The 12871-nt window shown below is 44.5% G+C and overlaps 1 protein-coding gene across 3 annotated transcripts in view; it reads left to right on the top strand.

Moving 5' to 3' along the window:
• The first annotated feature begins 1278 nt into the window (after positions 1 to 1278).
• CHL1 (cell adhesion molecule L1 like) overlaps positions 1279 to 12871 on the top strand; it is a 193287-nt gene continuing 181694 nt past the window's right edge. For 2 of the 3 annotated variants that reach the window (XM_033141201.1, XM_033141202.1), the window contains exon 1: positions 2461 to 2847. The gene's annotated coding sequence lies outside the window, so the exon portion shown is untranslated. Of the gene's footprint in view, positions 1445 to 2460; positions 2848 to 12871 lie in introns of those variants that run through there. The other variant, XM_033141200.1, reaches the window with a different exon arrangement.

Raw genomic sequence — 12871 nt, 5'->3', positions numbered from 1 at the left:
CCTAGATGTATTCTGAGGTTGTAATAGAGGAAAACAAAAATTGGCTACATCACAGGGTTGTTGTGATTTCTATTGAGATCCTGTTTTAGTACCAAAATTAGTGAGCGTGGGAAGTGGGAGACAATGTTGTAAGCATCCCAAGAGCTTGGGGGAAGGGGTCCCTGACACATCTGTGATTGATGGTGGGTCTCAACTTTATGCAAGTCATTTCTCCATTTCCTACAACCATTTGAATACAGTTTTGCTGGCCACTCCACAATTCTGTTGCTCAACATAGTGGACAATAATGCCTGCAGATCATTTAACAGGGTCTGAGCTTTGAGCAAGGGCTGTAGCTCAGTAGTAGAGCATCTGCCTTGCATGCAGAAGACCCCAGGTTCAATCCCCAGCATCTCCAGGTAGGATTGAGAACCCACACATCCACACACCTGAAACCCTAAAAAGCTGTTCCCAGTCAGTGTGAACAATATGGGGCTAAATAGACCAATGGGCCAACTTAGTATATGGCAACAGAAATTCCCTTGTTTTTCAGGCAAAAAGTGATGGGTTTGCAGCAGCAATTTAGCATGACATAATCTCTTACCAATGGATTGTAGTGGCAATTAGGAAAGGCAGGTTTTGGTCATCTCTGTGTGGTCATCACCCTGGAGTTGAAGCAGCTATTTAAAGTGGGTATTTCAAATGGCAATTCTCTGTCACTTGTTTTAGTACATCCCAAAATTAGCCCTGACAAATATCTCATGTATCCAAAACTGGATGCAATTTATTTGTTCAGAACAAAAGGGCATTTATTTTACTTGTGTCCTGCAGAGGAGACGCCCCTGTATAAAGATTGCTCCAGCATGTCCTTTTTGTGGTGGTGGTGAAGTTGGGTGTTGAGGGGTATTATTATTATTATTATTATTATTATTACATAGCTGATCAGAGTGCATGCCCTGTGTCTCATCTTCCTCTTCTCCCCCCACCGTGAGAGGGAGGGGTCTTCTTCTCCCACCCCCATTTCTCAGAGTTCCTCTACCCCACATTGTGGGGAACTTTCCAAGCAGCACTTCTTGGCTGTTCTCGCTCTCTATGCCCATTTTCGCTGGAAGGGTGTGGCAGATACCTGAGGAGTTCAGGGAGGGGAAGTGTGAGGCACTAGCAACATGCCAGGACTGGACCTCTTTACCTTTGGGCAGAGGGAGGAGGAGGCTGGCATGCAATCCCTCCTATCTCATGCAGCCTGAGGAAGAGGGTGGGAGGGGTGCGGGGGTTGTGCTTGCGTGCGCTTGTAGGGGTGTGTGTGAAACGATTAGAGAGCAGGGCACCAGTGCCAAATGAGACCTTTCTCCAGCCATTTGATGCCTGGTGGTGCCCACTTCCCTCCTGCTTCGCCCCCCTGCTCGTTTTCTCCCCTGTTGCAAGCAGCTGCTCTGAAGAAGAAGAACTCGGCTGCCTTTCCAAGGTACGGCGTGCTCCCGGAGGAGCTTCTTGTTGCTCTTGGTAACGCAGGGTGGTTCAGCATGGCAAGGATAGCTCTCTTTCGCTCTGTGTGTATTTGTGTGTGTGTGTGTGTGTGTTGTCGTGCGGGAGAGGGAGAGGGTGATGTCAAACTTTACCACCCATTAGGGGATATTCGATTAATGATAACCCGGCGTTTTAGACACACACTTCTGCCCCCTTAATCTAGTTGGGGGTGCATGTCTCCGCCTTGCTTCTGACTCCTTTCGAGTTAAGGGAATGATCATTTCATTTCATTCTATGTTTCGAGGAAGAAGGGAAACCTGGGAAGCTGGGATCATCTCTGCTTGTTTTGTGTCTTCAGGGAAAGCTCATTTAATTTTTATGGCTCAATGGGAGAAGTTCCACACCTGGCTGTATTTGTGTGCATGTGTATTTTACTCGATACATTTGTATGTTTTACACACACACGCATTCTTTTTTTGACAAATCCAATATATAAATAATTAGGATGGTTATATAGTATATCAGAGTACCCTCACCACATTCCCGCCCCGCAGAAGACAATGACCATCACTGACCGTTCAGGGAAGGGGGTTCTTCACACCTGCTGCAGTGGGAGGGAGATCAGGTAAATCCCTCCCCAGCCCTCTGTTGCTCTGTAAATAGGGGAAAGACATTTCACTCTGGAAGGCTTATGTATGTCTCTGTGTTTGGTGCGCCCGGGAATGTTAAGGGGGTGGGGACAATTCACTTTGATGGGTTAAACAGGGTCTCCTTCCCCAAAACACATGATTCCCAGGTACAGTACCGGGAAACGTTCCTTTCATCATTCCAGGTCGCCACAGGGTGAGCAGGTCCCTCGATGCCCCAAGACACGCATCACCCACCCACCTCTCCCTCCCTCCCTCTTTCCAGCTCTCTCTCCCAGCTTTGCAGCGGTGTAAAGTGGGGAGGGGGGCTGGCTCTGGCTGTCTTTTTCCTCCCTTGAGCAGCAGCAGCAGTAGCAGAGTGTGTGTGTGTGTGTGTGTGTGTGTGTGGAGCTGGGAGAGATTTGGGAGGTTTAGGGGCTCGATGCCATGGCTCCCTTGAAGCTCTGCCGAAGGAGATATTGATGCCAGTCACGGAGGGACCCTTCTTCCTTTCTGCACGCTTGATATTTTCTTCCCTTCTTCTTCTTCTCTCTCTCTCCCTCCCTCTCTCTCCTCCTCCCTCCTCCCTTCTCCTTTCCCCTTTTGGCGGAGCAGGCAAAGTGATTAATTTGGCGAGCCGGGACCGGGCTTCCTGGAGCAGCGCTCGCCTCCAGAGCAAAAACGGAGCCGGACTCCCTGGCAAAACTCCTGCTGCATCTTCCCGGAGAGGTCCACACGCCCCCCACCCCACCCCAGGGGCTGCCCAGGGAGCAAGGTAAGAGAGAAAAGGACGGATGAGTGGTGGTGGTGAAGGAGCAAAGAGTGTGAGAGAAGAGGGGGGAGGAGCTGCTCGCTCCCTCTCACCTTGATGGGAAATCGATGGCCATTGGCTTCCTGGACGGAGCCAGCAGGCGACTCCCGGGCTGTCCAGGACGGGCAGGAGAGTGACAGGAGGAAGCCAGGGACGGGGTCTCCAAAATATGGGAATGGGGCGGCGTTTTTTCCCCACAGCTTGAAATATGCAGAGATGGGGTGGGTGGGTGTGGCAGGAGCAAAGGCAAGGCTTACCTATGGCTCACCTGGAGGGCTGCATTTAAAATCGCGCGCCCCTCCTTCCCCACCTCAGTTTGCTTTCCCTGCCCGATGCCATGGGCAATTTAACAAGTGCTTGGCTTGGCTCTCCCAAGGCATGGGTTGGTGGCGGGGCTAAGCGAGGGAATTTCCTCGCAATGGTGCCGTGTTGAGTGTGGAGCTTTTCCTGCGCGCCCTTTCTATCCAAGACAGAGGAAAGAAATGCTCTCAGGTTGTGGATCATCTAACTCGTATTGCCAAAGTATGGGGCGTGGGGATTTCACGTTTAAAGTCCACCATCGCCTCTCAAGAGATCGATCAATTGTGCAGTCCCGGGAAAGGGGGCGGGGCCCCCCTCCCGTGTGTCGGTGTCGTCTCGTCTGGAGAAAGTTTGCATGTGGGCGCGGTGCGCTGGAAACATCAGAGAGACCGTTTCCTGAGTCTCTGAGGGTGAAGGGGGGTCGTTTTGTGTTTCTCGATATCGACAATTACGAATCAAAGATGTATGCTGCTGAATTTGATGATTAGATACCTTTAGTTGTTTGTGCTATATGAAACACTTAAATCTCAGGGACGTGGGTTTGAGCCCCACATTGGGCAAGAGATACCTGCGCTGCAGGGATGACCCTCGTGGTCCCTTCCAGCATGAAATGTCATGCTGGATGTTTTGGATGCATTCTGTCTTGCAGGGCTTGGTTTGGTTTTCCAGTGGGAGAACAGCTCTTATTTTTGGAGATAGTATTTCATTCAAAAAAGGCCAGATGTGCTTATTGATCGTTAAAGAAGTGTCCTCTGTAACTGAAGAGCACCTGAAATGTTATGGTGGTATGGCCTATGAGTTAGAATGTTGGCTTGGCCAACTTCCTGTACATTGGACTGAGCTGCAGCAGGATAAACCCTCCCTACACTAGTCCCGCCTTCCCTCCCAGAAGCCACTTCTTCCCACATGCTTTCCTTTCTGGTAGAAGTTCTTTCCAGCCTTGAAGGCACCTAAGGGGAAGCAGGACTGGGAAATAGATCTTGGAAGAAGGCAGGGTGAAAATTTCAAACCCTTCTGCCCCCTCCACAAACACTTTTTAGGAACGTGGCAGTGACCTAACACAGGGTTGAGATGTTTGGGTGTATTGCCTTGGATTTGAAAGCAGAGTTTCTTTTTTATAATAGAAAAGCAGGGTGGAAATCCATTAAAGAACTCCAAGGAATTGGCTGCCCCTGAGTGTGTGTCTCAGACCACTGAATCGGATCCAGTCTCAATTTGTTTTTTTATTTAATAGCAGGGAAAGGGGAGGAGTGCACTGCCTATCAGATTGTAGTGCAGGAGGAGGAGGATAAGTTTAAACCTTTCCTCCCCCAGCCATGACCCGCATGCAGGATAAGGGTTAAAACAAACAAATAAACCCTGCCATTGGTTCCAATAAGAGCCCCCTCTTGCCCAAGGCTATTAGCAGTTTGTTGACCCAGCGGTTCATTGACAGCATCCTACACACTCCGTTCCCCATAAAAACTGCTTTCTCCTGCACCTGCTATTAAATTTTTAAAAACTTGGTGTTGTTGCTAATAACATGTTTAGAGTCAATGTGACAGTTTGGCCCTAATTTTATCACACACCTGCTTGAAATCAGTGCATAAAGTAAGCCATTAATAAAATCAAGTTCTGCTAATTTCAGTTGCACCTAAGTGGAAGTAACTTTAGTCTGGATCATCTAACATATAGATAGTCAGCTTGCTTCCCTTCTGATATTGTTGGACTACAACTCGCACCATCCCTGATTATTGGCCATGGTCACTGGTGGCTCTTGCCCTTTGGGACTGGGATGATAGAAAGCAGGAAGGCCAACAGTAGGTGAAACCTGAGCCAATGACATGAGCCAATTTTGGATGGGCAAAATTGAAACTAAGGAGGAGGAAGTTGGCAGCCAGGGCTTCTTTGGAGGACCACATTCAGCTCCTAGGCTGGAAGTTCTCCACCTCTGACCTAATCCATCAGAAATCCATTTGCAGGGTGGTGGTCATGGTGGATAAAAGTGTAGACTCTGGCTCAGCTTGATTCGAAATTGGGCTCAGCTAATACAAGCTGTTTTCCAAACAAAAACTAGAGACTATCTCATTCCTCCAGCCCCCAAACCATGTTTCAAAATTCAGAAACCACATCAGGAGAAAGACAAGGCATGAATGCTTCCTCCACATGTGAGATCCTGCCTGCGTGCCAACTTCTCTCCATCTCAAACCTTACATGATGGCAACTTGAGCGAGCATCTGCCTCAGCTCTTTTTGCAAATCTTTCCCTTTATCAAAGGGCAGCAAATCCCTCATCTTCCAGATGGAAACAGTGTAGCAAGATGTGTCTGTGCAGGGCCAGTGGGGAGGCTGTGCCAGTGACAGAAGAAGGAGCTTAGTTTCGGCTTCCCTCTTGATAGAAATTGTTTCCCCTAATGCTTTTCTTCCTCCAGACATGCAAGCCCTTGAACTCCTGCAGGTAATGACAGACTAGCCTCTCATTACCTGGAAATGTCATTCTGAACTTCATTTCTAGAACCAGGAGACACCAAGAAGACTTTTCCAATCGTTGCTGGAACCCCATGCTGCCTGATACCCCATCATTCTTCTCCATTGTGGGGATGGGGAAGGGTAGGATTCCTTTCTTCAAGCATTTGATAAGATTGCTTGAGGGGACCATTTGATTATTGGACCATTTGATTATTCCCCAGATGTTATATGGGGTAGAACTCTGGGGGTGGAACCAGAGGCTGTTGGAACGGCTTGAAATTTTGCAAAATTATTATCTCAAGAGGATTCTAGGCCTTCCTCAAGGAACCCCGGCAGCTTTTTTGAGGGTGGAGGTTGGATTACCCTCTGTGTCTGCCAGGGCCCACTTAAGATTCCTACGATTTTACATCAACCTTGCAAACACTTCAAACACCTTATTGGCCAAACAAGCCTTTGTATCTCTTCAGAAGAACACCACTTGGCGTCAAAACCTATCTGAGATCCTGGTTAGATACACCCTACCGGAGTTTAATACTCTCAAACTGTGGAGCCCGGACAAAGTTCGGGAATGGATCCTGGAGAGAGACGCCCTGTTAGACATCACAAAAATACAGAACCCAGGGTCCTCCCACTGGTTTCCCCGACTGAAAACAGTCAAAACCTGCGCCAATTACTTGGCGAATATCACCAATCCCACCCTTCGGAGAGCTTTCACCATGGCCCGTTTTCAAACCATTCCTATGGCCTATCTGTCAGGCAGATATGCAAAAATACCAGTAGAGCAGCGTATATGTCCTTGTCATATGAGAACCAAAGAGGATCTCACACATTACATGTTGTATTGTCCCATCTATTCGGCCTTCAGGGATGCGATGTTACAAACTATTCCCAAATCAATAGTCAACTCTGAGGACCAAGTAAAGTTTTTGTTGGTGGACGCTGATCCACGGATTTCTCACGTGGTAGCGGTCTTTGTGGTGAAGGCTATGAAAACTAGGGTATGGTTCTTGGATGAAATGGTGAGGTCCCTCCCATTGCTCTCCTAACCTGTTGCTGTATCTTCTTTCCTGAATGGTGGGTTTTTTTGGGTAGTTTCCTTTGCTGGGACAGCATGGCATGAATTTTAGCTTATTTTTATAATTTTATCGTTTATCTTTTTAATAATGTTTTATGGTATTTTGTGTAAAGGCATGGACCTCACAAATTTAATAAACTTGATTATTGGACCAGCATCTCTTTCCCACCCATCACTATTTGATTTCATTCTTATGGTAACTCTGATGTTGACGCAAAATGCCCAAGACTACTGGACCGAGGCATGCATATTTTTTTACAACGCTTTTGGGGCTGATGAGGCTAGCATTCTCAGGATAGTTATCTTTAAGAGAAAACCACTGTTCTAGATAGTCACATGTTTCTTCAAGCAGTACTAATGGCCAACTGCCATCTGCTGCTGCTATCCTAAGAAGCTCATATTTATCTGATACAGAATATTGATTTTTCCAGATCACTAGTTGTGGCTGACTTATACATTTTTGTGTCATTTCCTGAGAAGTTTTCTAGTTTAAAAGGCAAGCCAAATTTCTAAACTATGTATAGATGAGCAAGGGATTCATGGAGCACGTATGTTTTGTGTGGCAAAGCTTCCCTGCTACCCCTTGAACCTCTCAATACCAATGCCAAGAATAAGAGGCATGGCAACTTTACTCGCCCTGAGACTATCATTTGGGTTAAATCGGGCCACAACTTTATTGACTACAGATGTAAGAGGTAGTCATGTAGCAGAACTCCTTGTGTCTGAGCTGCTGGTGCCCCCTCCCTGAAAATGAAGGTCTTTTTGTCTTTTAGAGGTTCTAAGAGCATGAATTGAATTGGATCATGTTGCTACAGTAGTTGCTGGGAATCCCAACTGGGGAGAGTGTTGTGCTCAGGTTCTGCTTGTGGGTTTCCTATAGGCGTCTGGTTGGCCCCTGTGAGAAAAGGTTGCAGATCTAGATGGGTCTTTGGTCTACTCTAGCACAGCTGCTTGGATGGTCTTCTGAGGCAGGGGCTTGCCTGTGGAGTATGCTCACCTCAGTTCTGGTTGCAGCAGTTTGAGCAAGGACACTAAGTGTTTCTCTAAACACAATGGACTAGTTCTTTCAGTATAAAATGAAAATGTTTCATTGAAACATTAATAACAGTCAATGCATTTGGATTGTACTTTGGGCATGTAAAAGTTTATTCATAAATGGAAGAGCATACTACCTACGTCATCAGTGACAGTAATTCTCTACTGTACTACTGTGCTGCCAAGAAATGAATAGTTGTATTCTTTATGAGGGCTTGAAACAAGAAAATTAGGATACTGTACATACGTTCAATTGTGGCCCTTTGGATTACAGTTTTCTATTCAACATAGTAGCTGTCACTCAGAGGAATGCAATTATTACAGGCATTTAGCATGTACTATGTTGATAATTAAATATAATGAGTGAAAACATAATAGCCCTGCTATTTTCCCCCCAGAAAGCCCCAAGATAAGTATTCCTATAAATAAGAGATTATTTGCAAGCATTTTATGTTTATTTAGTGGAGTCTGAACTGCAGCCATTTTGTTTGCCACTGAAATGCTTAATGAATCACCTGTCATTGGATGGGAGGGGGCAAGCCAACAAAAAGTAGCTTTAAGGTAGACTCAAGGATGTTGTGAATAGTGGGCATGATAAGAAAGCTTCTGTATACCCCAGCTTTTCTTTATTTTTAATTTCCCCACTGGGAGAGGACAGGAACTATTGCAAAACAGTACTAATTACTCCAGTTTATCTCACATGTGTTACATTGATGTGGTTAATTATTGCTTTTCCCATTAGCAGTGTTTTAAAGAATAATGAATTACCATATCACATTCATCAAAAGAGCATCTACAAAGTTTATCTTCTCAGAGCCAATGTGTTATTGCGTTACAAGAAGTTATGGAGGTTTCCCAAGGAACAAAATGTATTGGGATTCCTTTACAAGGTGCTTTAGACCTTGATGAATGACTTGAATTGATCACCAACGAGTGACACGGGCAAACTATTGGTTGCTTAGCAACCCGATGTGATTCTACAAATTTTGGGTGCATTTCTCCCGCAAGTGAGGAAATTCTGTTTCTGTTAAAGGAGCACTTTTTTGTCAGTACAAAAGCCACCCCGGCAAGAATACGTTACCCAGAGGAATTCTGTGCCACTCTTTGTAACAGAATATGTTTGAAGGATAAAGACTGATGGCTGTTTGCTGGAAAACCATGACAATCTGGAGCCATTCAAATGTTTCCAGTGCTTTATAATAAGTCATATTTGTCCTTTCTGAGTCAGACGTCTGCAGAAAGACAAGTAGCAGTGGGAGAAATAATGCCACTGGAGGGATTCATCCACTCTGTGCTTTTGAAATGGTTCATTCATGCTGTCTTGAAGTGTGAGGTCCTGCTAGGTCATGTTGAGTTACATGGTGTTTCATTATGAGTAAATGGAACATAGCATGGAGCATGCAGTTCAGTGATTGCCCAAATTATAACAGGGCAGCTTGGCACAGCTTGGGATTCATACAACATGGGACCTTAGCCGGCTAGTCCCAAGGACTGAGACTGATTTCTTGAATGATTCATCTTTTGTATTGTCTTCCCCCAAAGAGATGCTAAAGATCTAAATTTCAAGAAGAAAATGGGGTGAAATTGTGTAGCAATGCCAATTGAAGACAAAGATGGGATTTAAGGCAACTCGTCAGTTTCCACGGCAATTTGGATTTAAGGTTTGTTTAGAAAGAAGATAACTTTGTGGCTCGGCAAAACCATAATGACACTATATTTGAAACCAGCGCAGCTCGTTGCTATATTCCAATGGGATAACTGTTTAAGTGAGCCAATCCACATCTCTCTATCTATACCACATCCTATCATTGATTTTTAGGTAGAAATTCTATTACTTTCCGCTGGAGGACCTTCATTTGAAAAATGGCAAAATATGACCTTAAACACTAGATCAATGCTGCCCAACCATTTCTGGCTCATGAACAACAATATTGAGCAAGTAAGCGACTACAGGCTGCACAGTACTTTATTCCTTATCTACCCTGGAGGAGAAACAAAAGAATGAGAATCTCAGGAGGGGAGGGAAGTACATGGAATTCCTTTCTGTCCAACCTTTCCTTGACAGCTACATAAAAGGAACGAAGGAATTATCACGCAGGTTCATTCAAGAAGCAGTTTATGCACTCTTGGGTATATTCCATGCAATTCTGGTTGTTTCAGGTTCCCCAAGAATACAGTATGGGCAGGAGCGGAACTTAAAAATAAAATAAAGGTAGATTGAAATGATTCAGTGAATGGGTTGTCTTCTTTGTGAAGGATGACTTTAATGATTTTTTTTTTTAAAGTCGTAAATAGGCTGATTTGTGTGTGAGGCATAAAGGCTGTTTTTATGCCTTGAGATGGAGTGGAGAATAGATGAAAGCAAGGTACTATCAGGCTTCAAACACATGGGATCATTCACTTTTAAGACAGAAGCTTTAAGAGAAGGAAATGCTAGTTTACCTGGTTAAGCTAAATGGCCCGTGAAAACAGCACTCTGAAGTACAACATCCATATTTAGTGACAGTATATCTCTGGCTGTGAAGTATAGGAAGAGAATTTTAACACTGTTGGAGGGGAGAATTTCCACTTATTTGCCACCCATCCCAAGCTGATATGAATTTATTTTGATCTCAGAACATTGATGGCTGGGTGTGTGTGTGTGTGTGTGTGTGTGTGACCTACTATTCTCTGTTTGAAGGGCTGTCAGGTCCAAGATAAAGATAAAGAACTATAAGAAGGAAATCAAAGGCCTTGATATTGCACAGCATGAGTTAGTATGCAGACAGCAGAATAACCACTGGTCACAGTGGTTCCAACAGTCTTCCCCACTTTGGTGGCATGTTCTGTATTTACTTTTAAATTATAACAATAATTTATAAATTTCTAGCAATACATATGAATTAGCACATGCAAATATACACGCCCTTCCCCCCCCCCCGGTGATGCGTTTCCTCTCTTCTTTTTTGGCACGGTGTAAGTGGAAACTCTAGAGGCTAGTCTTTCCATAAAAGAGTGGATTCCACCCAAAATGGCTCAGATCATGCCAAGGGTCTATCCTAAGCCTGCGCAACATGTGACCCCAAAAGCCAAATGCAGTCTGCCAGCTGCGTATTGAAAACTACCTGGCAGACATAATGCAAGCCTGGGGGCTGGGAAGTCACAAATTATTCAGGCCTGCTATAAGGTATTTGTATTGGTTTGCGCAGGATTACCGGCAGTAAGACATTACGTTTTTATTATTGGTAGATTTTATTTGAAACTGGATTCCCACCCTCCCAACAATTACAAAAATCCCAAATGCACATATATAGTATGGAGGAGGGTACCTGGCTTGGCAGTAGCATACATAAAAAGGATCCCAGGAGTGTAGCTGATCACAAGTTGAACGTGAGTCAGCAATGTGACATGGTTGCAAAAAAGGTTAATGCAGCATTAATGGAACCAGTTTCCAAGTCAGAAAAAGTGCTACGCTTTATTCTGTTTTATGGAGTACCATGCTCAGTTCTGGGTGTTGCCCTTTAAGAAAGGTGTAGTCAAATTTGAATGGGTTTGAAGGAGCGCAGTGAAGCTGTATCTGTGAGAGAAGTTTGAAGAAACTGACTAAGTTCAGCCTGAAGAAAAGAAGACTGAGTGTTGGAAGTGATAGACCTCTTCCAATCCATGAAGGCCTGTTACAGTGAAGGTTCAAAGCCTTGTTTTCTGTTGCCCAAGGGGACAGGACCAGAAGAAGTTACAGGAGGGTTCACTTTCACCAGAGGGGGGATGGCTTAGCTCTGAATTTCCTGAATCAAAGCAGGGGAGTGGGCTAAATAGCCTGCAACGAGTCCTCCAACAATATGGCTCAAAGTTCCTCCTCCAGGTAGGGCTGAAAAGGGAAGATTTCTGTCTGAAACCTTGGATAGCTACTTTCCTGTCAGTTCAGAAAACACTAAACTAGATGGGGAAATGGTCCTAGGCTATCTCTGGTGCACACAAAGAAGAGTGACATTGCTCTGATAAAAGTGACGCAACACAATTGCTTTGTTGGGAAAGTGAATTCTACTTCAAAAAAACCAAAACCTTATGTTTCATTTATGAGAGCTCTAAGAGTGGCATTTTTAAAGTTATGTTTATTCCTGAAGAATTAGAATGAACTGAAGTCGCTGGCAATGGAGAGAAGGGGCGGGGAGAGAGTTACTTAAGACAATTACATTGTGCTTTTAGGCATGTCTGCTTGCATTTGAAGCAAAACCCCATTAAAGGAATTTCTGGCTTAATGATGCATGCTTCTGAGACTGTCATTGGACAACTTGGATTTAGGGCTCAATATTCATGAAGCCAAGGAGAAACTGTTCAAAAGCACATTCCTCTCCCCTCACCCCATATTTCTGCATGCTTTTATGCACGTCTACTGGCATGTACAGATGCCTGATTATTTCTGCCTGCAATTGGCAGTAATTGCCTCTGTACAATAGCCAAGCAAATGCATTGCGATATAGGCCCCTAATTTAGTTCCTTTCACTTTGCTCAGTTAACCATTCAAGGCATTCAGGATAGAGGGGGAAACCCCAGTTTCTTTGATACCTCTGATGATTTTTGTACATCTTCTGTCACCACACGATGTCTTATGCACCATTCTCCACAAAGATACTTAGCATATTGCCTTGGAAAATGGAATATGCATTGATCAACATAAAGACACTTTTCAGTGGGCTCTGTTAAAGACTAGAGAATGGCCTGTATATATTATGTAGGTGACAAGACAAGAGCGCAGATGTAATGCTGGTATAATTTTGATGATTCAATGGGTTCCCAGTCTCGTAAGAGGTTTCCTGTTGGCCCATGTTCCGTTTATCTAAGCAGAGCGTCATTCAAATCAGCAGGAGACCAAATGGAGTCACAGCCCAGCTTCCAGGAAGAGGTTTCACATGACTAAAGATGCAGATTATACACTGAATTATTTGTAACCACATTACTAAAGCACTGACAGCAGCAATATTTTTTTTATGCTGAACGCTTAATTCTTCTCTGCACCCTCATTTCTTTTTAAAAAGTATATTATCAGATATCTGTTTTTCTCCTCTATCTCTCAGAATGTTAACTCATGGAACAAATTGCACCTAGGTATGCAAAAATAATGGAATAAGCCATTCATTCGAATTGTCTTTTG

Source organism: Lacerta agilis, chromosome 2 (genome assembly GCF_009819535.1).
Source record: "Lacerta agilis isolate rLacAgi1 chromosome 2, rLacAgi1.pri, whole genome shotgun sequence".
NCBI classification, from domain to species: Eukaryota; Metazoa; Chordata; class Lepidosauria; order Squamata; family Lacertidae; genus Lacerta; species Lacerta agilis.
The sequence above is the reverse complement of the archived record's forward strand: the minus strand, read 5'-3'. Positions and strand labels throughout refer to the sequence as shown.